The sequence below is a fragment of the Carcharodon carcharias genome, chromosome 28 (genome assembly GCF_017639515.1).
Source record: "Carcharodon carcharias isolate sCarCar2 chromosome 28, sCarCar2.pri, whole genome shotgun sequence".
Classification (NCBI taxonomy): domain Eukaryota; kingdom Metazoa; phylum Chordata; class Chondrichthyes; order Lamniformes; family Lamnidae; genus Carcharodon; species Carcharodon carcharias.
The window spans coordinates 29,833,858-29,857,686 of NC_054494.1; the positions used below are offsets into that span (position 1 = coordinate 29,833,858).

Genomic DNA, 23,829 nt, shown 5'->3' on the forward strand with positions numbered 1-23,829 from the left:
GGAGGCGCGGCGCCATTTTACGTGGGTGGGCCAATTAAGACCTGCCCAGCGTGACATCCGCAGGGAAGTGCTATTGCCTCCCTGTGCGGGAGGGGGGTGGGGGTGGGGGGTGGGGGGTGGTGGGTGGGTGGAGAATCCCAAAATTGAGAGTATGTTCTTTTACGTATGCGAATTAAAGAGCGCACTCATCTCCCTGAGGCTAAGTGCAGCCTCAGGGAGATCGGCTCTAAATGTAAAAATGCTAAAAAGAGAAAAATAAAATTTCCCTTACATGTCCCCTCGTGTGACAATGTCACGTGAGTTGGGACTTTTTCATAATTTTTACAAAAACTTTGTTAAAATTTTTAAAAACCTACGTGAAACCTCATCCCGCAGGTGGATGAGGTTTCATGTTTTCTCTAGTACCCGCTGGGGCTCCTGGCCTTCCCGCCAACCTTAACTTTGGACGGGCAGGTCCTTTAATTGCTTAACTGACTCTGTCAATGGCCTCAATTGGCCATTGACAGGTCGGCGGGCGCTCAGCCGATTTCGCTGCGTCCCCGCCTTCCTGAAAATTTAAATGGGGCGCGGTGAGGCCGGGAGTTCCCCCTGACATCACCGCGCGTCATTTTAGGTGTCGGTGAGTGGACCCCGCCCCCTGCTGGCCGACGTGTAAAATCCTGCCCATAGACATTTATCATGAACCCACTGCTAGCTGAGCAAGAGTATTTACTTCTGTTTAAAGATGAATAAATGATTGTACATTGATGAAACAAAATAGTTGCTCCAATGGCTTGGGGAAATGTGGCTCACAATAAAATCAGAAAATGGCAGCAGGACTAATTCCTTTCTTTATTATCTGTATTACACAGATATATAGTCCATAATTCTTGCAAACTTGTCTGGCATTATTAAGTATAAAGCTTCCAGCAATTACTTCTAGCGTGAAAAAGAAAATAAAAAAACGAGAGCTTTATCCTGGGAATTAGTAAATAAAGAAAAGCGAGAGGAGAAAATGAAATAGGGTGAAGCGTTGAAAGGTGCAGTGAATGAGGAGAGGGAAAGGAAAAAGAGAAAGTGGCAGAAGAGGTGGAATAGGCAAAGCAGAGCAGGAGGAAGAAGTGGGAGCTGAAAATCCTTACAATAAGTAACAGAAGCTTCCGTTCTTAAAACTCCAACATCAAATACTAACAAGAAAAAAATCAAGTGAGCAGTGAATCCCCCAGATCTGCTAAATGTCACAGTTTATTTGCCAGCTTGCTGGGCTGGGCTGGGCTTTACACAAGTTGACCCCTGGAGTGAGACCAGAGTCAGGAGGACTGAAAGGTGAGGGTTCGTTCATAGGTGGGAACTTGGCCCTTGTTAACCATTGACCAAAGTGAAGGACCTAGAATCATAGAATGAATCAGACTGGTTACAGCACAGAGGAGGCCATTTGGCCCATCATATCTGTGCTGGATCTCTGAAGGAATAATTCGCCTAATGCCACTTCCTTACCTTTTCATAGTCCTGCACATTCTTCCTTTTCAGGTAATAATTCAATTTCCTCTTGAATGCCTTCATTAAACCTGCCTCGACCATGCTGTCAGGCAGTACATTCCAGATCCTTACCCTTCACTTACTGCGTAAATACTTTTTCCCTCATGTTGCCATTGCTTCTTTTGCCAATTACCTTAAATCTGTGCTCTCTTGTTCTCAATCTTTCCACCAATGGGAACTTTCATGGATTAATGTGCCTATGAGTTTTGACAATGAAGAGGAATAACTGGTCTAGCACCAGAAGCTGGTGTGATGTGTGGCGCCTGGAATGTGTGCCTCAGGATGTTGGTTAGAGTGTTGATGAAAATCGGCTTGAAAATCGGCTCTTAGTCTCATCCACACAAAAGCTGAGAGCTGCAGCTGATTAGTGGGTGTCCCGATGCTTGTCTTCGATTGGAATCCTCTAAAGCTGGGCCAGATCAGGCACCAAGACAACCTGCAGCTAAGTCCTGGGCAAGATCCGTACACATATTGATTCATGGCTGATGAATCTCTGGGGAATCTGTAAATATTTATATACAGCTGGAGAAACCTGTAAATATTTATACACAGCTGGAGAATGCCTGTAAATATTTAAATACTCCTGGGAACCCCTGTAAATATTTATAAACAGCTGGAGAATGCCTGTAAATATTTATATACACTTGGGAACCCCTGTAAATATTTATAAACAGCTGGAGAATGCCTGTAAATATTTATATACACTTGGGAACCCCTGTAAATATTTATAAACAGCTGGAGAATGCCTGTAAATATTTATATACACCTGGGAACCCCCTATAAATATTTATATACAGCTAGAGAATACCTGTAAATATTTATATATGCCTGGTAACCCCTGTAAATATTTATACACAGCTGGAGAATGCCTGTAAATATTTATATACACTTGGGAACCCCTGTAAATATTTATACACAGCTGGAGAATACCTGTAAATATTTATATACACCTGGGAACCCCCTATAAATATTTATATACAGCTGGAGAATACCTGTAAATATTTATATATGCCTGGGAACCCCCTATAAATATTTATATACAGCTGGAGAATACCTGTAAATATCTATATACACCTGGGAACCCCCTACAAATATTTATATACAGCTGGAGAATACCTGTAAATATTTATATACACCTGGGAAATTTCTAAATATTTTTACACAGCTGGAGAATACCTGTAAACATGCACACCTGGGAACACCTGTAAATATTTATACACACCTGGGAACCTATAAATATTTATACACAGCTGGGAGCCTCTGTAAATTTTTATATATACCTGGGAAATCTCTAAATATTTATACACAGCTGGAGAATACCTGTAAAGTTTTATATACGCCTGGAAAACACCTGTAAATATTTAAATAACATAAGAAATAGGAGCAGGAGTAGGCTATTCGGCCCCTTGAGCCTGCTTCACCATTCAGTAAGATCACGGCTGACCTGACTGTGGACTTAACTCCACTTTCCTACCTGCCCCATAACCCTTGACTCCCTTCTAGATCAAAAATCTAATTCAGTCTTGAATATGTTCAGTGACCCAGCCTCCACTGCTCTCTGAGGAAGAGAATTCTAAACACTAATGACCCTCTGAGAGAAGAAATTACTCCTCATCTCTGTCATAAATGAAGACTCCTTATTTTGAATTGTGCCCTTAGTTTTAGATGCCCCCCATAAGGGGAAATGACCCTCAGCATCTACCATGTCGAGACTCCTCAGAATCTTATATGTTTCAATAAGATCACCTCTCGTTTTTCTAAACTCCAGTAGGGACAGGCTCAACCTGCACAACCTTTCCTCATAAGGCAAATCGAGGAATCCGCCTGGTAAACCTCTCTGGACTGCTTCCAGTGCAAGTGTATCCCTCCTTCAGTAACGTGATCAAAACTGTACACAGTGCTTGAGGTGTGGTCTCACCCATGCCTTGTACAGTTGTAGCAAAACTTGCCTATTTTATACTCCAACCCCCATGCAATAATGGCCAACAATCCGTTTGCCTTCCTTTCAATGAGAGGGAAATGGTTCCGGACCACTGGACAGAGTGGTATAGTGTTTAAGGCCTCCGAGGAAACCACTTGCTCTCAGTCATTGGGACTATAGTTGTAATTCTTCCTGGGCTGCAGCATCAAAGAGAGATGGAGCAGAGCCAGAAGAGGAGACAAGCTGCCCACAGAGGGAGGGAGAATGCACAGCTGGAGAATACCTGTAAATATTTATGTACACCTGGAAAACACCTGTAAATCATTATAAATCCTATTTCGACTCTCAGGAAGTACGAACACGCTTTTAGAGGCCACACTGCACATATTGACCCACTCCTCAGGCCCGTGGGAATATCAACATCTTCCTGTGGGCTCCCTTGAAAGTACTGACCCACTCCTAGGGGGAATCAATGCTGAATTCAACTCCTTGATAATGTTGTCTGTGGTGCAACTAAATTAGCCACCAATGAGATCAAGGGCACCAGATTGTGGTTGCTGGGCTACAGTGGCTGTTATGGAGATGCAAGCTACATCTGGAAATAAATGAATCAAGGTTTCAGGAAATAATTGGCAAAGAGTGAATGAAAGCAGACAGCTTGTGATGCACAAAGGGCCTGACAAGAGGATTATTTAAACAAACTAATTGAAAAGCGTAATAAAAAAAACTGATTTGCCAGCATTTATCTGGAAGTATATACTTAAATCCTTAGCTCCTACCTTGACAATAAAGTTCTTTTAACTTCAGCATTTCCTAAATAGAAGATTCTTTTTTGAGAAATAGCAAGAACTCGGGGAATAGTAACAAGGATTGACTCTGACTGTGTTGCTTACATGAAGGTGCCTGATATCTGAGGATTTGCTAGAATTCTGAAATGAGCTTTGTTATTGCCAGTAAGCCTGGTTAACATTCCCTGTCACTGAATCCAATTAATCCCCATCACTTCCAGTTTCTTTGTATTGTTTAGCCCTCCGTGGTTGTGTGGACCTTGAGGATAGTGAAGCTTTGGAAAGAGACAGCTCCTCAGCAGAAGAGCAGGAACAGGGGGTGGGAGAGGAGGAGGAGGAAGTAGAGGCAGGAGGAGATGACACTGAACAGAGAAGTGCCCGGACATGGCTCGGGGCGAGATGGGCTTGTGAGAGTGCCATAAATGGCAGGGATCTCCTGATTCAGGAACATTTCAGCTGAGCGCCCCCCCCCCCGACCCCGGTTGAGGGGTGTGGGCATGGAAGGGAGTCGGAGACGCCTGTGCTAACGTGTATATGGAAGATGCAGCCTGGAACATGTAATCACTCACTGCCAAAGAAGGAAGCACATTTACCCAGAAGCTTTGTCCACATTATGCAGGACGCCGTTATCTCTTTTGCCATCTCATATCACTTATCCAGTCATACAGCAATAAAAGAGTCTGGCTTAAAGTGTCATCATTTGTACTCTGCAAATAGAGAACAGCAGTAGCTGGAGACAAAAGAAGATACCCCAGTAATCCACTTAGTGCTCCTCATGATGCAGTGGTCCTCTCCCTGCCACCCTCAGGTGAAAAAAGCCTCCCTCTGACATTAGACCCCGGTCGATGAAGCAAGGGCACATCTGTCAGGGTGCCAAGCCTCTGGTTCTCCTGAATCATCACACTTCCCTCTGATGCTGTGCAAGACTTTGGCACAATCAGCACTTTTCTCTCTTGGGACAACTGGTAGCCTTAGTGATAGCTGCTGTGAGGAGCCAAAAATCAATCCCCGACTGTTGTGTATTGCCCGGAGTTAGACTAACACATGCTCAGCTGCAGGCAGCCATTATTGGACTAACTTTGTTTACACCTCCCCAATACAGAGGGCAATATAACAAAATACTCTAATCTTGAATGTACTGCACTTGCCCTCCAAATAAAAAAAGCTAATACATTAAAATGTAAAATGGTACATGTACAATATGACTACATGACTACAATATGACTACAATAGTACATGTACAATATGACTAGGCCAACAGGAACAATACCTAAAATTTAACAGGTTGGCTTATTTGTTTTTACTGTAATCACAACCAAAACATATTCCAGAATAAATTACCTGTAAAAAAAATGGGTTTTCTTCACACCAGTATGTGTTTAACAAAAATATCACAATTGACATGAAGTAATGAAAAGAAAACTTATTTTTTTCTACCTTACTACATAATTCCAATTAACCTATCTGGCTTCTTTTTTTTTCTGCCTGGGTATCTCCTCTATTAGCTTGACTCTGCTCTCTCCACATCTCTGATTGTGTTAAATCTGAATCTTCACTTTGATTACCAATGCCACTTAATAGTTGGGACTGTGACATTGTTTAATTGACTGCCACTCCTCTTCCAGGAATGCCTACCTTGAAGAAGTTTTGCTCCTCTCTGCGACAAGATTTCCGTATCTCTCTTTTGCCTTGTTCCCCTCTCCTAATATTCACTGTTCTGTTGAAGGGTCATGAGGACTCGAAACGTCAAATCTTTTCTTCTCCGCCGATGCTGCCAGACCTGCTGAGTTTTTCCAGGTAATTCTGTTTTTGTTTTGGATTTCCAGCATCCGCAGTTTTTTGTTTTTATCTCTGTGACATTGATTGATTTGTCTCAATGAAAGACCCTCGGCGGGATTTCCCGCACCCACTGGGATCTTCAGGCCCCACCGCAAGTCAATGGACTTCTAGCTGGGGTGCTTGCCCTGCCCACAGAGGGTCCCACCCATAACAGGGCTGGAAAATCCTGGCCCCAGGTTTATTTTGCTCTACCAGTGGATCCTGTGCCACTGGCAAACTTTCACTTTCTTTGAGATTTTCACCTTCTTTCTGATTTTCACCTTGGACTGCAGGAGGAATATGGACTATAGGAAGGTCCCCATGCCTTCCTTTTGTCATATTTCCTCACTCACAGGAAGATAGGGATGAGGAACAGGAACAGGCCATTTGAGTCTGCTCTGCCATTGATAAAATCGTGGCTGATCTGGTTGTGGTCTCAACTCCAGTTTCCTATCTGTCCCCCACAACCCTTGACCCTCTTGTCTATTACAAATCTATCGACTGCAACCTTGAATATATTCAATGATCCAGCCTTCACTGCTCTCTGGGAAAGAGAATTCCACAGACTAACGGCACTCTGAGAGAAAGAAATTCTCCTCATCTCTTTCTTAAAAGGGAGACGACTTCTTAATCTGTGTCACCTAATTCCAGTCAGCCCCACAAGAGGAAACATTTTCCTGCATCTACTGTACCAAGCCCCCTCAGGTTCTTACATGTTTCATTAAGATTGAGCAAAGGTTTAAAGCAAATGATCTACATGACAATGAGCGAGCTTCTCTCCAATCTTCACTAGATTTGTGAATGCAGCCAGTCTCTTCTTAACAACTCCAAGCACATACTCCTCCTCATCACCTCATTGGCTTATCACCATGACCTTCTGACCAGCAATGAACGTGCATCGTGTATCATGACTCATCTTCACTTTGTATTTTCTCTTACTTTACTATTGGCGTCAGGCTTAAGCAGCCTAAATCTTGCCTTAGGAGTGCGCTTAAATACAACTCGTAAGATGAGCAAGGTGTTGTAAACTGTGGGGTTATTCTGTAAGAGGACAGACATTTTTCTAGCCTGTGTCAAAGAGAAACAGGGAAATTACTGCCTAACTTATTTTTTATTAATTCATGGGATATGGACGTCACTCGCTGGGCCAGCATTTATTGCCCATCCCTAGTTGCCCTTGAGAAGGTGGTGGTGAGCTGCCTTCTTGAACTTCTGCAGTCTGTGTAGTGTAGGTACACCCACCGTGCTGTTAGGAAGGGAGTTCCAGGATTTTGATCCAGCGACAGTGAAGGAACGGCGATATATTTCCAAGTCAGGATGGTGGATGGCTTGGAGGGGAACTTCCAAGTGGCAGTGTTCCCATGTGTCTGCTGCCCTTGTCATTCTAGATGGTAGAGGTCGTGGGCTTGGAAGGTGCTGTCCAAGGAGCCTTGGTGAGTTTATGCAGTGCATCTTGCAAATGGTACACACTGCTGCTACAGTGCATCGGTGGTGGAGGGAGTGAATGTTTGTGGATGTGGTGCCAATCAAGCGGGCTGCTTTGTCCTGGATGGTGTCAAGCTTCTTGAGTGTTGTTGGAGCTGCACTCATCCAGACAAGTGGAGAGTATTCCATCACAATCCTGACTTGTGACTTATAGATTGTGGACAGACTTTGGGGAGTCAGGAGGTGAGTTACTCACCGCAGGATTCCTAGCCTCTGACCTGCTCTTGTAGCCACAGTATTTCTATGGCTAGTCCAGTTCAGTTTCTGATCAATGGTAACCCCCAGGATGTTGATAATGGGGGATTCAACGATAGTAAAGCCATTGAATGTCAAGGGGCGAAGGTTAGATTCTCTCTTGTTGGAGGTGGTCATTGCCTGGCACCAGTGCGGCACAAATGTCACTTGCCACTTGTCAGCCCAAGCCTAGATATTGTCCAGGTCCTGCTGCTTGGACATGGACTGCTTCAGTATCTCATTGATGAAACAGCTGAAGATGGTGGGGCCGAGGACACAACCCTGAGGAACTCCTGCAGTGATGTCCTGGAGCTGAGATGATTAACCTCCAGCAACCACAACCATCTTCCTTTGTGTTAGATATGACTCCAACCAGCGGAGACTTTTCCCCTTGATTCCCATTGGCTGCAGTTTTGCTAGGGCTCCTTAATGCCACACTTGGTCAAATGCTGCCTTGATGTCAAGGGCAGTCACTCTCGCCTCACTCAGGAGTTCAGCTCATTTGCCCATGTTTGAACCAACGCTGTAATGAGGTCAGGAGCTGTTGGAACCCAAACTGGGCGTCAGTGAGCAGGTTATTTCTAAGCAAGTGCCGCTCGATAGCACTGCTGATGACCCCTTGCTCACCCACACCCTCCACCAACACAGAAACACACACTTTGGCAGGATCTAAATCTGGAGTAGCCTTGAGGTCACAATCTGGTGAACACAGCACATCAACTGGCAAATGCAGGGCCACCCGAGGGAGATGGTGCTTGGAGGACTGCTGGAGGTTAGGATTCTGCTGAGTTCTCAGGTGTGCATCTGTCCTCATTATGCATTGCCCAGTACAGTTGGGTGCCACTTTAATCGTGCCCCCCCCCACCCACCCCAGTGCAGTACACCAGTCCTCCAAATGGCCTTCAGAACCCTCACCAGCTGAGGCATTCCTCAGATTAATTTTGTGCTGTGCCATCCATTCGGTTGCAAGATGGTGGTACTAACGCTTCACTACCAGATCAGCTTGGACCCCCTCTTGTGTGAGTGCGGTAATCCGTGCCATCGACCTGGGGGTGCATTATGTTCAGATTTCCCTTCCTCCAAGGATTCTCAGGCCTTCCCCTCCAAAGCTTTATGCCATTTGGATTGTGGAGGATGCGCCTGCTTAACCCCCTGAATGCTTTGAGGCAGATGTGCCTCTGCCCCATTGGCAGGTTAGCCCATCCCTGCTTGTACCCTATTGCACAGTGAGCTTCTCGGATCCACCCACCCCCCAACCACAAATCCCTCGAATGGCCCTACAATTCTGCTCGACCACCTACAGCCTACACTGACTGTGACTATGGCAACTACTGCCATTTTTGAGTCAGAAAACCGCTGGGCTGAGGTGCCCATTACAACGACCACACCCTGCACACAACTTTCTGGGCATGAATGACATTTCACCTACATGACGTATCCCTCCCTTGTCTAGGGCAGGGACAGCCCTTGCAAGGTCAGCCCTGTAAAACCAAGCACCTCGTCACTCTGCCAACCCTTCCAACTCTGGCCCTAACTTGCTTATGACCCTCTCTGACCCAATCTGGCCCAGAGCACGCTTCCAACCCGCACCCCCCACCCCCCACCAAATCATGTGCCGGAGTGTAGCTTTTTCCACTTTCACCCCTTCCCCAGTGGAGGCTTCCACAGCACCTCCGCCTTTACCGCTGGTCTGATATGTAGAGCCTGGCCTGTGATGTGATGTGTCCCCCATCCCCATCCCCATCCCCATCCCCATCCCCTGCCAAGAGCGATGTGCCACTGCCTGCGAGGCCCGGTGCTGAGTCGAGCTGCTGCAAGCGTTGCACAATGAAAAACGGGTGGACAAACCTCAAAGTCACGAGTGAAGCGCTGGTCGCCTGGTGCACGTCTCCCATTGTGAACCATTGTGAAATACGTTGGTCTAATTAGATGCAACGTGACCTCTTGATCCAATGGTGGGGGGGGCGGGGGTGTGTGTGTGTGTGTGTGGGGGTGGTTGATACCAGCAAGAAAGCCTTATAATGAGGATTTATCACATTTAAATATATTCACATGATCTTCCTGCATTGTGTGTTGGGAAATGTGCTCCACCATCAAAGGTCAGAGTGGATCATAGGAGCCTGTTTTCTCAACGATGTAAAACAGATTTTTATGCTTTCGCGATATTTTCCGCTCCCTCCAGCCATGACACCCACCACGAGTGGGAGTGGAAAATCCCAGCCTACATCTTCGGCCCTTTTACTTTCATCTTCTAAGTGCTGTTTTTCTTGCTTTTTGAGTACACCTCTTGATCTTCCTGCTCGATAGCATCAACTTCGGTTTCCACAACTGTGATATGGACATTGGAGAATTTCCAGACTCCCAAACTAGCTTTAGATTGACCACGACCTTGACCTGGTACATTGCTGTGACCTGGAGCTTTACCATGGCCAAGAACTTACTGTTTCCTCGACTCCTGTGTGCCTTCTGAATATGATCAATTTTCCCACAGACGTAGCACTTTGACTGGAAATGAGGACATTGAGATGGATGGTGGTTACCATGGCAAAAGTAGCATCTACATTTCTGACTCTGAGACTGTGACCCTGGTTGCTGGGGCCTGGGTCTTGCTGAAATCCGGCGGATCTTTTCTGCCGGCTCAGGAAGGAATTTGCATCTATCTCGTTCTGCGCTTTCCATGGATGTGGCCACATCACAAGGGCTTCTTCGATGTCGGCTTATTGTCTTTGCTGGCCTGGGTTTTATTGTTCTTCAGGCCTCCCATGAACATGTTTCTAAGGTCAGTTTCTATGTTTGCGCCATACCCACTGTGACGAGAGTTACTTTAATTTGAGAATATAATCTGCAACAGTCTCACTTGGCAACAGCTCCCTTCGATGGAACGTAACTAGCTTTGCAATTCCATTCTCAGTCGTGCCATAATATGAGTCGAGAATCTCATTAATTTCATAGCACTGGGGTCTCGTGGGAATCATTAGGTAGACCCCGACTCAAAAGCATCTGGCCCCATCATGGTGAGGAAAACATTTACTTTACCCTCATCTCCTAGTTTATTCACTTTCAGCCAATATATAACCTTCGTTCATAATTACATTAATCTCCCTTGCTCAAGGTTGAATTTCCCCATTGTCCCCAAATATGTCTTGAGTGTCATGTTTTCAGTGATGTGCTGTGCTGACCCACTGCATACCTGAATGTGAGGTACAGGTGGAGCAATCTTTCTGATTGCTCAAAATTCCTCAAGGTCAACTTTAGGAGTTCCAAAAGATGGTTCACAATGTTCTTCAGCCCTTAATTTCTCAAACAAAGCATGAAAAAGAATTCCGTTATATCCTCATCTCCGTCTTTCTGCTCTGCACACTGCACTGTATTGTACATGTTCAGCCGCAGGCACTCGTTCTTGGACTATATTTACACCTCCCCAACAGAGAGGCTCAGGTCTTGCTGTGTACCTGCACCCACTTCACCTGACCTCCCTTTGACCTCGTCCCCAACGGCTGGGATGTTGAACTGCCTCCTTTGCAGTTAAAGGCTCAGCCCCGTGCAAGTGTGAACTTTAATCCGTTTTCCACTGGAGGAGGTTTCCCGACCTGAAATCAAGCCCGGCTCCTGTTTCCTGCCTTCATAGCGAAAATTCCGCACTATGCGTCTTGATTTTCGGAAAACATTTGATAAGGTTCTCATGTCAGTCTTACGCTAATTATGCTAATTGTTTACATAAGATTGCGTAGGATATACAGCACAGAAACAGTGCATTTGGCTCAACCAGTCCAAGTTTATGCCCCACTTAAGCTTCCTCCCACCTTTTGTCATTTAAATCTGCCATCACAACCATCTTTCCACATCTCATACATTTGCTCAGTTTCCCCTTAAATGTATCTGTACTATTTGCTTCAACTACTCCCTGTGGCAGCAAGTTCCACATTCTCACCACTCTTTGGGTAAAGATGTTCCTTCTGAATTCTGCAATTGCATTACTAATTAACGGCTTAATAGTAAACAAACACTATTGGTTCAAAAACAAAATAATATGGATGCTATAAATCTGATATGAAGACAAAAAAAAAATGCTGGAAGTACTCAGCAGGTCAGGCAGCATTTGTGGAGAGAAACAGAGTTAAATTTTCAGGGCAATGACCTTTCACCAGAATTGGATTCATCAGAACACGATTGGTAGTTGTGATTGGTTAGATCTCATGTCCCTGACTCTCACTGACTGGAATACGAAAGCTGCGGTGTAGCACTGAACCATTGGGGGATGATGGGATGTTCAGAATGATATCTCACACACATTAAGAAACAAATAGATAGGTAGCAAGTTAGATTTATTATTCAGGGATATAACGCAATGTGAGTTTGAAAAACAAGAAGTCTGAATAGAAGATGAAGAGCACTAACCCTGACTGATTTGATTGCCTGTGTAACAGTGGAATTGTTGTTCCTGTGGAGAAACTGTGGCAGGATGAAAAAACCCAAAACTGTTCATGTGGAATATATCCCAGCGGCACTCAAGCAGGCAAGGACATTTGGATAAATCATCATAGGTGCTAACAACCTTGTCAGGAACTGATGAATCTCAATTTTACAGACAAAACATTTCCAAGTTATTACATTTTAGATGATCAGATCCTGAATGCTTTTTTTTATAACTTTTCTGCCTCATTATATTAAATCCAGAAATCTTTAATGGCCTTATCAGTAGTTGCAGAGCTGTACTACCCATCTGTTGTATTGAAGTATGGAAACATAAACACTGTGAAGGATGACATTTTCTATCTTTTTCTGTCCCCTGAGTAACTATTGCCAGATCTCCCAGCACCCTGCCCATTCCGTGACAGTGCAGACTGTCTTTGAGCTGCCAGTTCCATGGGCTCTGGCTGATGGTACACCTCAATCCAGCATTCATTCTTCATATGTGAGGAAGAGGAGTGAGCATTGGTAAAGTATTTGGCACAAGTACACGCACAGAAAACCACTATACACCCCCTCCCAACATGTACCATACGCACACACAAGCGCCTACACCCACACTTGCACATGCATACACAGCCCCCACACTCAATTACAGACACAAACACACCCCACACCCATGATACGCACACACACATACACAATCTCATACACACATACTTTACTCAGTCCAAACCCCCTCCCACACTCACACTCACATACACACACACACACGCACATACATGCACGTCTTTCACACATGTAGCCCACACACTCAAGAGAAATACCCCTCACCAAAAATGCATGTACTGCTGGACAAACATTTCAACCAGTGAGAAGGTCACACAGCTAGTGAGAAGATTACGCAACCAGCAATAATGTCATGCAACGAATGAGAAGGTGGCGCAGACGCTGAGAAGATTATGTGGCCAGTGAGAATAAGACATAAGAAATAGGAACAGGAGTGGAACATTCAGCCCTTTGAGCCTGCTCTGCCATTCAATAAAATCATGGCTGACCTTGTGTTTCGATTTCCACATTCCCATCAACCCATATAACCTTTGATTCCCTTGCCTAACAAGAATCTATCTACCTCTGCCTTAAAAATATTCAATGACCCCGCTTCCACCACCTTCTGAGGCAGAGTTCCAAAGTCTCACAACTCTCAGAGAGAAAAAAATTCTCCTCATCTCTGTCCTAAAAGAGCGACTCCTAATTTTAAAACAACGTCCCCTAGCTCTGGACTCACCCATGAGAGGAAACATCCTTTCTACATCCGCCTTGTCAAGGCCGTTCAGGATCTTGTTCATTTCAATCAAATCACCTCTCACTCTTCTAAACTCCAGTGGAAACAAGCCCAGTCTGTCTAACCTTTCCTTATAAGACACACCTGCTCATTCCAGGTATCAATCTAGTCAACCTCCTCTGAACCATCCCCAATGTATTTACATCCTTCCTTAAATAAGGAGACCATTGTATTACATAGTTAGTTAAAAAAGCTACACTGTTGGGAGAAGATCACACAGGCAGTGTATTCATATTAAATTATTTCATGAGGACGTAATTAGAATGGAGAAAATTCTTCTCAGCTCAATTACGCATGAGGCTGGCAAATTGCATTTAAGGTTGAGGTGAGGAAGAGCAGTCACACAAGATTGGTGAGCTGCAAGATGAATGAAGTACTTATACAGTTTGAATCCATCTGAAGAAATGGTTCTCTGTGATTGGTATAGTAATATCCTTTGTGGCTGTGAGTGAACTTAAAGCTCAGCTCGACTGTTCAGTCCAAGAACAAGGTTTCCCCATTGCTATTGTATTTGAATATAATGATAACAGAGTGCCAACATGTGCAGACATCATGCCCCAGAGATCACACTCTAGATCTTGGACTTCCGCACGTTCAAGACAATCTCAAAACCTTCTGAGCTGTAACCTGAAATTTATAAACACTTTCCAATCTGCATAGTTCCCTGAACAAGCAAGGATTAAACTCTCTCTTGAGTCTGTGTTTATTTAACAACAGTGAGACAGTGTGGCTTTGAAAGGTCACAGATCTACCCTAGCTGCAGAATAATGCATTATACAGTATAACATTCCTATCCTTTATCAAAGAGCAGACCATCCCAGATTCAACATGGGCAAAATTTCCAAGAACAGACCTGAACCTTTGACTCTTCCACTGGACAGAGCTTACTGAACACCAAGGGCAGCAGCACCAATGCACTCGGTGGCAATTGCCCTTTGGTGCCAACAATAGGAAGCCCACTAGTAAATTATTATTACTCATTTATAACTCCTCGTTCCATTTCTTCTGAGATAATTATCTTTTTTTTAAAGGAATCCCTTGATTTAATATGGGCACTCAGCCTAGAGAAGGCACATTCAAAAGGGAATAGCGGCTGAAGAAACTTTTCAGCTGTGTTTATTATAATGCTGACCAGCAACTTGTAAAGCTGTCTAGACATTGATATCAGATGCATGTATTGCAGTAGTTATTTGATGTAAGTACAACTAAACAGTGCTGTGACACCTGACTTCCTCTCTACTTATGTGATACATCAAAGATTGAGTCTTGAAAAAAATCAAAGAAATTGGGGCACAAAAGGTTAATTATCTTCTAGTTTGATATGGAGAATTTTTGTCTCATTATTTTCTTTGGTGGTGTGGAGAGAGGGAGTAATTCATCTTGTTTTATTCACTCTGCTCTCTCCGAGTACTCCTGCTTGTCACTTGTTGCCCCATGATCGGCAGGACATGAGCAGACTCAATGCAACAAGGTGAACACAATGGAACAGGACCCAGTTTCTTTTGTGAGTACACAAAGAGGAAGAGCGTGCAGGTGATGCTTCGCTTTTGCTAATAGGGCTTTGATGTTCCTGCTATTGAGTAGAGTGTCACATTCTAATTAAGATCAATCATTAATATGAATTAGCCCTCTCAGCCAATAGGCAGCCTCTTTTGTTAAGTAGACACGTCATCCCTTGTCAAATGAAATTTAAGTATGAGTGCTTGACAATGCTTTTTAGACAGCGCTGATAAATCATTATGACAGGTTGTACATTTTCCCCAAACTATGAATCATATGGAAGCAGTGCACTTTGAAAAGCGAAATTATGATGAATTCTGACATGACTTTTACAACAACGACACATCCATCCAAAGTTTTGAGCCAACTCTGAACGCTTGGTGCAGTTGGCAGAACTTTCACCAGTGAGTCAGGTGGGTTCGCACCTCATTCCAGACTTGAGCAGTCCTGCGGGATTATTGCCGTATCAGAGACGCTGCGCTTCTGACCAGATCCAGTGAATGACGAGCAGCGTAAGGTTTATTGGAAGAACAGCAGGGATTCTCCTGGCCTCAACCAAAAGCAGATTAACCGGTCATTCATTTCACAGATGCGTGTGTCTTGCTGCCTATAAAATAGTTGCCAACATCAGTCATTGTGCTTTAAAGTAATTGCTCCTGATGCAGTTTGAGGTGTTTTTGAAAGATATGGGGCAACATGATAGAAGTGTTTAAAATGCTAAAAGGATGGGACAGGGTAGATATAAACAGACTGATTCCAGTGGTTGAGGTGGTATAGGTCACTGGTTTGGAAGGTGCTATCAAAGGAGCCTTGGTGAGCTGCTGCAATACATCTTGTAGATGGTGCAGACTGCAGCCACATTGTGCCAGTAGTGGAGAGAGTGAATATTTAAAGTGGTGGATTGGGTGTCAGTTAAGCAGGCTGCTTTTTCCTGCATGGTGTGTTGAGTGTTGTTGGAGTTGCACTCTTCCAGGCAAGTACGCAGTATTCCCCCGGAGCTTGTCTTGTCGACGGCTGAAGGCTTTGAGGAGTCAGGAGGTGAGTTACATGCCGCAGAATACCCAGCCTCAGATTGGCTTTTGTCACCACAGTATTTATGTGTTGATCAAATTAAATTTCTGGCCAATGGTGATACCCAGGATGTTGATAGTAGGTGATTCAGTGATAATAATACTTTTGAATGTCAAGGGGAGGTGTTTCTATTCTCTATTGTTGAAGAGCGTCATTTCCTAGTAGTTATGTGGTGCAAATGTTACTTTCCACTTATCAGCCCACATCTGAATGATGTCCAGGATTTGCTGCATATGGGCAATTATGCTTAATTGTTTGAGGAGTTGCAAATGGAACTGAACACTGTGCAATCATCAGTGAACATCCACATTGTGACCTTATGATGGAGGGAAGTCCTTTGATGAAACAGCCTGAAGGTGGTTGGGTCTAGGACACTACCCTGAGGAACTCCTTCAGTTATGCCCTGGGGCTAATGTGACTGATCTCGAACAATCACAAGATCTTCCTTTGTGCTAGGTACTCAAACTATAAAGTGATTACAACACAGAAAGATCATTTAGCCCTTCTATTTCATGCTGGCTTTCCATAGAGGGAACTAATCAGTTCCATTTCCAGTTCTATCCCGTAATCCTGCAGGTTTATTTTCCTCAAGTGCCTGTACAATTTCCACTGGCATCTCACTCACTGCCAGCTCAAGGAACATCACCACCCATTCTCATTTACACACCCTCACATCTCCATCTGGCCTCATCTCCTCTGGAGGCTGCCTCCTCAACCCTCACCATCTTGAGGGCACTTGCACAGATCAACGTGTGCCCCCTGACACACCCTGGGATACCACCCTTCCCCAGTACAGCCCTCACCCTGCAGCCTCTTCCCTTGCCTGAGGCCACTTCTCCCCCTTCCCCAAACAAGCACCAGCCCTCCAGATGTGCAAAAACCACCTCCAATTTATGGCTGGTCTGGTAGGTAGAGATCTAGGCCCAACCATCTTCAGCTGCTTCATCAATGATCTTCCTTCCATCATAAGGTCAGAAGTGGGGATGTTCGCTGTTGATTGCACAATGTTCAGCACCACTCGTGACTCCTCAGATACTGAAGCAGTCCATGTTCAAATGCAGCAAGACCTGGACAACATCCAGGCTTGAGCTGACAAGTGGCAAGTAACATTCATGCCACACAAATGCCAGGCAATGACCATCTCCAACAAGAGAGAATCTAGCCCAGGACAAAGCAGCCTGCTTGATTGGCACCCCTTCCACAAACAATCACTCCCTCCTCCACTGACGCATAGTAGCAGCAGTGTGTACCATCTACAAGATGCACTGCAGGAATTCACCAAGGCTCTTTAGACAGCACCTTCTAAACCCACGACCACTACCATCTAGAAGGACAAGGGCAGCAGATAGATGGGAACACCTGGAAGTTCCCCCCAAGTCACTCACCATCCTGACTTGGAAATATATCGCTGTTCCTTCACTGTCGCTGGGTCAAAATCCTGGAACTCCCTTCCTAACAGCACTGTGGGTGTACCTACACCAGAGGGACTGCAGCGGTTCAAGAAGGCAGCTCACCACCACCTTCTGAAGGGCAATTAGGGATGCTGGCCCAGCCAGTGAAGCCCACATCCCATAAATGAATTTTAAAAAAAGACCTGCACGTGAGGTCCCCCTAAAAGCGGCATGGTGCTGCCTGTGAAGCCTAGCGCTGATGACTGCGAGTGTTGCCCAAAGCAGGGTAGACAAACAAACCTCGAAGTCCCGAGCGACGTGCATGCTAGGTGCATGCCACTTATGTTCAGGTGTTAAACACGTTGGCATGCAATCATGCCGACATGCTCGGATGATCCAGAATGATTCCAGTCGGCTGGGTTTATAATGAGATACTGATGTATTACAGTGAAGTTCCCGATGTCCGACGGTGAGAAGTGCAGCCCGCCATCAACAGGCTGAGGGGACAATTACAAACTGGTTTCACAATGTCGTGAAGCCGATCTTTGGCCTTCTCGCCATATTGCCTACTCACACCGTCAAACGTATCCGACGCCAATGGGCATGGAAAATTCCGCCCTATCTGTAAGGTATTCATTCCGTGAGTATGAGGCAAGCTGTTGCTTGACTAGTCTGTGAGACAGCTCTCCCAATTTTGGCACAGGCCCCCGGATGTTTCTAAGTAGGACTTTGCAGGGTCGACAGGATGGAGTTTGCCTTTGTCGTTTCCGGTGCCTAGGTCAATGACCGGTGGCCAATCCGGTTTCATTCCTTATTGACTTGTTTTTAGTGGTTTGATACAACTGAGTGACTTGCTAGGCCATTTCAAAGGGCATATAAGAGTTTGCTGTGGGTCTGGAGCCACATGTAGGCCAGACCAGGTAAGGATGGCAGATGTCCTCATTAGTGAACCAGATGGGGTTTTATGGGCAAGCAACATGGTTTCATGGTCATCGTTGGACACTTAATTCCAGATATTTTATTGAATTCAAATTCCACCATCTGTCGTGGTGGAGTGTTACCCTGGATCTCTGGATTACTGGTCCAGTGGCACGACCAATATGCCATTGTCTCCCCTGCAGTAATTCTCATTAAAATTAAATTCACATTCCTTTCAAATAAACACTTGACCGGAGTTAAAAGGAGATTGCCTCTGATCTCCATGCATTAGTCATCTCAAGAACGCAGTAACCTTAAATTCTCAGTTTCTCAAGATCAATCTTAAACTCATCTTCTTATTAACCTTCTCTTTGGGTTCTCACTTATGTGATATGATATGATAAAGCATCTGATAATCTCAGCATTTGCCTTAATGTATCCTGTACCATTCAGCAGGATAATTCCACTGTCTCCATGGATTATCCTGCACTTATTTTTAAGGTGAACATTGAAGGCTATGCACATGCTAACTTGATGTTCAGCAGAAAGGCAGTTTTAGTCACAATGTTTGATGTGCTAATATTAAACAGTTTGGGTATTGTTTCTTAGGGTAAGGGCTAAAATGAGAGCCAGTGATGTGTGCTATATACAAATGATTGAAAACATTGACTGTGATTTGGGGAAAGAACTGAAGTTTGTTAGTCAAGATGAGTTTGCTACTCATCCCTCATAAAACTACATTGGAATAAAAACATAAAAGCAAAATACTTGGATGTTGGAAATCTGAAATAAAAACAGAAAATGCTGGAAAACTCTGCAGGTCTGGCAGCATCTGTGGAGGGAGAAAGAGAGTTAATGTTTCAGTTCGTATGGCTCTTCAGAGCTGAAAAAAGGTAGAACTGTGATAGGTTTTATACTGCGAAAGGGAGGGGTGGAGCAAAATGGAAGGTCAGGGATTGGTGGGAGCTCAGGAGAGATTTGACCAAGTTGTCATGGACACAAGACAAAGGGAGTGTTAATGATAGTGTTAAAGACCAGTGACATAAAGATCAGATAGCAGAGTGTGTTAATAGCAGAACAACGGTCAGCGCTCTCTGAAAGCAAAACAGAAGGACAAGTTACAGACTGTCCCTGGAGGGGAGGGGGTTGGGGAAAAAAATATCAAAATGGGAGGACAGAGTTCATGGTCTGAAGTTGTTGAACTCCATGTTGACTCCGGAAGGCTGTAAAGTGCCTAATCGGAAGATGAGGTTCTCAGTTCTGTTGAAGCGTCATTAGGCCTCGAAACATCAACTCTTTTCTTCTCCGCCGATGCTGCCAGACCTGCTGAGTTTTTCCAGGTAATTCTGTTTTTGTTCTGTTGCTCCAGTTTGCTTTGGGCTTCACTGGAACATTGCAGCAGGCCGAGGATGGAATGTGAGCATGAGAACAAGATGGTGAAATGTCAAGCGACAGCAATGTGGGGGTGGTGCTTGCAGACTGAGCAAAGGTGCTCCGCAAAGCGGTCACCCAGTCTATGTTTTGCGTTCCAGTCTCAGTGTGTTTTAGCATTGATTGCTGGCAGTTTGGGTGAGTAAGAGAGGTGTTTAATCTGTTTGTAGAAATCGAATTTTTGCTTGCATTCAGCATTAAACTGACATTTACTGCCTAATTTCTAAATTTCCCAGCTTAGCTTCAGCACTCCACTGCAAGAGGAGTTGAAGTTAGCTAATTAAGGAAAGCAGTTTAAACCAGTTTTTCTGTAACTGGGGTTAGCAATAACTGCTTCATTTGGAGCAGGATGTATAAACAGCCATCCCAGTGTGACTTAGCATGGAGTGCGACTTTGAACAGAGTGCTGGGAGTTGGGGGATTGGGGCGTTAGGTGAGGAGGGGAAGCAGGCACTCCTTTGCTTTTGTCTTTTCTAACTTTTCCACCCTGCAGGGATTGGTTGTGGCTTAACTACAGGGGTAGAAGCTAACTGGTGAGTATCCGGTAAGTGGTTGAGGTCTGTTCTAGTCCTAAGGTTTAAAAAGAATACAAACTGATGGTAAGGTTCATGAAATATATTAAAAAAAGGAAAATAATAAGTGAATAATATAATTATATTATTTATGGCTGGACAGGTGATGTGTCACGGCTGCAGCATGTGGGAGATAACACTGTGATCTGGGGTAAACACATCCACAATAAGTATTTGCGGCTCGAGGAACTTTGGCTCAGATTCGTTGAGCTGGAGGCTGGGCTGCAGACCCTGCGACACATTGGCGAGCGGGAAAGTGGGATGCTTCATACCAAGAGACAGTCACGCCACTTAGGATAGGGGCTTCTGATTTGGTCAGTGCTCAGGGACAGGAGGATGTGACTGTGAGTGAGACAGGTAAAGGGAAGTGTGACCCTTTGCAATTGTCCAACAGGTCTGAGGTTCTTTCAGCTTGTTTAGATTAGAGTGGGGGCTGCAGGGTGGGTGAGCTGACATGGCCATGGCACCGGATTACAGGGAGCCATTAAAATGGGGGGAACAAAAACAAATGTAGTGGTAGTAGGGGACAGTATGGTGAGGGGGATTGACACTGTTCTCTGTAGCAAAGAGTGAGAGTCCACAGGGATTTATTGCCTGCCCGGTGCCAGGGTTCGGGACACCTGCTCAGGGCTGAAGAGGAACTTGCAGTGGGAGGGGAAGGATCCAGTTGTCGTGCTCCGTTTAGGTGCCAACAGCATAGGTAGAGCTACCAAAGAGGCTCTCCATAGATAATATGAGGAGCTAGGCACTAAATAAAAAGCAGAACCTCAAAGGTAATAATTTCTGGACTATTACCTGTGCCACGTGCAAATTGGCACAGGACCAATAAGATTAGAGAAATTAATGTGTGGCTCAAAGATTGGTGTGGGAGAAGTGCGTTCCAGTTCTTGGGGCACTGGCACCAGTATTGGGGAAGTGGGACCTGTACCATTGGGACGCTCTACACCTGAACTGTGCTGGGGCTGGTGTCCTTGCGAGCCACATAAGTAGGGAAGTAGAGAGGGTTTTAAATCAAAGAGTTGGGGCAAGGGATCAAACTTGGGAAGATGTGGTAAACCAAAGAGTAGCGACAAGGCCAGAGAGAAAGGTATTAAAAGGGGAAATGATGAACAGAAAGGGCGGAGTCATCCCAGATTTGCACTAAGCGCAGAAGTGTGTGGGAAAAAGGACTTTTTCACGCTGTATCATCCCAATCCCACCTCATTAAATATGCATTCCTGGGAAACATGCCGTTTCCATGGTGGGCAGGCTCTCATTCACCCACCACACCATCGCCTCGCCGCTTCATCACGCCGGGCACCATATTTAAAGAGCAGACCCCCAGCCCAGGGCTGCTTCACAGAAGACATGGCCCCGAAAGGCAAGCAAACTGCAGCCTCCAGGTTTAATGACACATCCCTCAAGCACCTATTGAACAGAGTGGGGGTCCCGCTGTGATGTCCTCTACCCCGGCTCTGGCTGCAGGAGGGGCAGCAACGTCACTAAACTGGCAAGTGAGGCAGTGGCAGCGGCAATCCCCACAAAAGAGAACAACCACCCAGAGCCACAAGAAGATGAATGATCTCCTCCAGGTTAAGACACTCTTCTCATCACTCCCAACTCCCAAACCCATCACACATCCACAGGGATCTCACTCACTGCCAGTTCAAGGGACATCACCATTCACTCTCTCACACACACCTTCATTATCCTCATCCCATCCATGGGACCACTCACCACCCACACAGGCCAGGCATCCTTATTATCTGGCCTGGCAGGAATCCTGCTTACAGTCTCTCCATCTCTATTCATGCAGGACAAGCTGGCACACAACAACAGGGAGATGTCACAGACCGGTGGAGGAATACCTGACATCAAGATCCTGACAGGCTTTGAAAACAGAGCCATCCAGCTGTCCGGCGAAGATCTGGACTGTTCCTGTGCTGACGGTGAGGTTGGCGCTGCTCTACCAAGTGAGGATCCAGCAGTGCAACGTCCATCAGACAACCATGCTGTGAGTGATGTGTCCTGTTTCACAGGCCATTGCCAAACACTAATTATCTCACCTTGCTTCCACAGGCACATCTGCCAAAGAGCCGACAGAGTCCATGACCCAGGGCCTCCAAACAAGACCCAAAGAAACCTCTGAAGAGGAATCTGAAGGCACCTTCATTCAAGACCCATCACAGCTCTCACCCACACCCTCCACCAGCGCAGAGACACACACCTCGGTGGGACCCAGCTTTAGAGTAGCCTCAGGATCACAATCTCGTGAGCACATCACACTGTCTAATCCACATCAGGCGGCAGCAGGGACTTCCTACATCCCTGGCACTCGGAGGACTGCTGGAGGTCAGAACATTGCTGAGTCTGAGTCAGGTGACGAGCCTCTGGACTCGGTCATGTCACAGTTGCTGGAGCTGCAAAGCAAGCTCAGGAACATCAGGAAGGGATGTCCGCTGCACTCCTCAGAGTGCAAGGCACAATGGAGCAGTCCGTGCGTCTTCAGGCTGAGGTGATAACGCCAGCATTGCAATGCACCAAGGTTAACACTGGTAGGATGGTGGCTGCTATGGAGACCTTGGTCCAGGACATTGCTCCTGTACTGCTGCACGTGTTTAACTCTATCACTGATGCCATAGTTGACCTCCAACAGTGTTGACGTGAGAAGGGTGCTGGGCAGCTCAATCTCATTCCAGCAAACCCCTTCTCCTCAAGGATTCAGCCAGGGGCCCTCGGGCACCCATAGGGAGGAGAATCAGCAGGGCCACACACTGGGCCCATCCATCCAGGCGACTCTGGGAGTGTCCGGCCCATCTGAATCCCCTTTTCCTGTGACCCCAGCAGCTCCAGCTCCACAGCCTGAGGAGGGCACGGGTGTTAATCACTTGTACATAATGTTCACTATTGTCAATAAACTGCCAAGAATGTCTCCCTGCCTATGGCTCCTGGTTCTGATGAGCAGTGGTTCTGTCATCAGGTGATGACGATGCGTGACAGTCTCTGTGGACTATTCCTGTACCCAGGCACCGGAACTTCATTTTCAACATCCCGATGGTCTGCTTCACCAAGTTGCGAGTTGCTACATGAGCCTCATTATAGCGTCGCTCTGCTGCAGTCTGAGGCCACCACACGGGTGTCATCAGCCTCGGCCTCTGTGGGTGGCCCTTGTCCCCCAGGAGCCAACCCTGCAGCCTCTGTGGACCCTGGAAGATGTCAGGGTCCTGAGACTGAATAAGGATGTAGGAGTTGTGGACACTTCTTGGGAACTGTGCACACATCTGCAGGATATGTTTGTGGTGGCTGCAACGCTTGCCATTGACATAGTTAACCACTTGTTGCGACAGAGATCTGAGCGTCACATGATTGCAGTCGATGGCACCCCACACCTTTGGGAAACCTGAGATCTGGGCAAATCCAATCACTCTTGCCCCCTGGTCCCGGGTGA

General features: G+C 45.7%; 1 protein-coding gene across 1 annotated transcript in view; it reads left to right on the top strand.

Moving 5' to 3' along the window:
- LOC121270791 (glutamate receptor ionotropic, delta-1-like) overlaps window positions 1–23,829 on the top strand; it is a 1,188,003-nt gene that overhangs the window by 208,967 nt on the left and 955,207 nt on the right. The gene's annotated exons all lie outside the window — the stretch shown is intronic.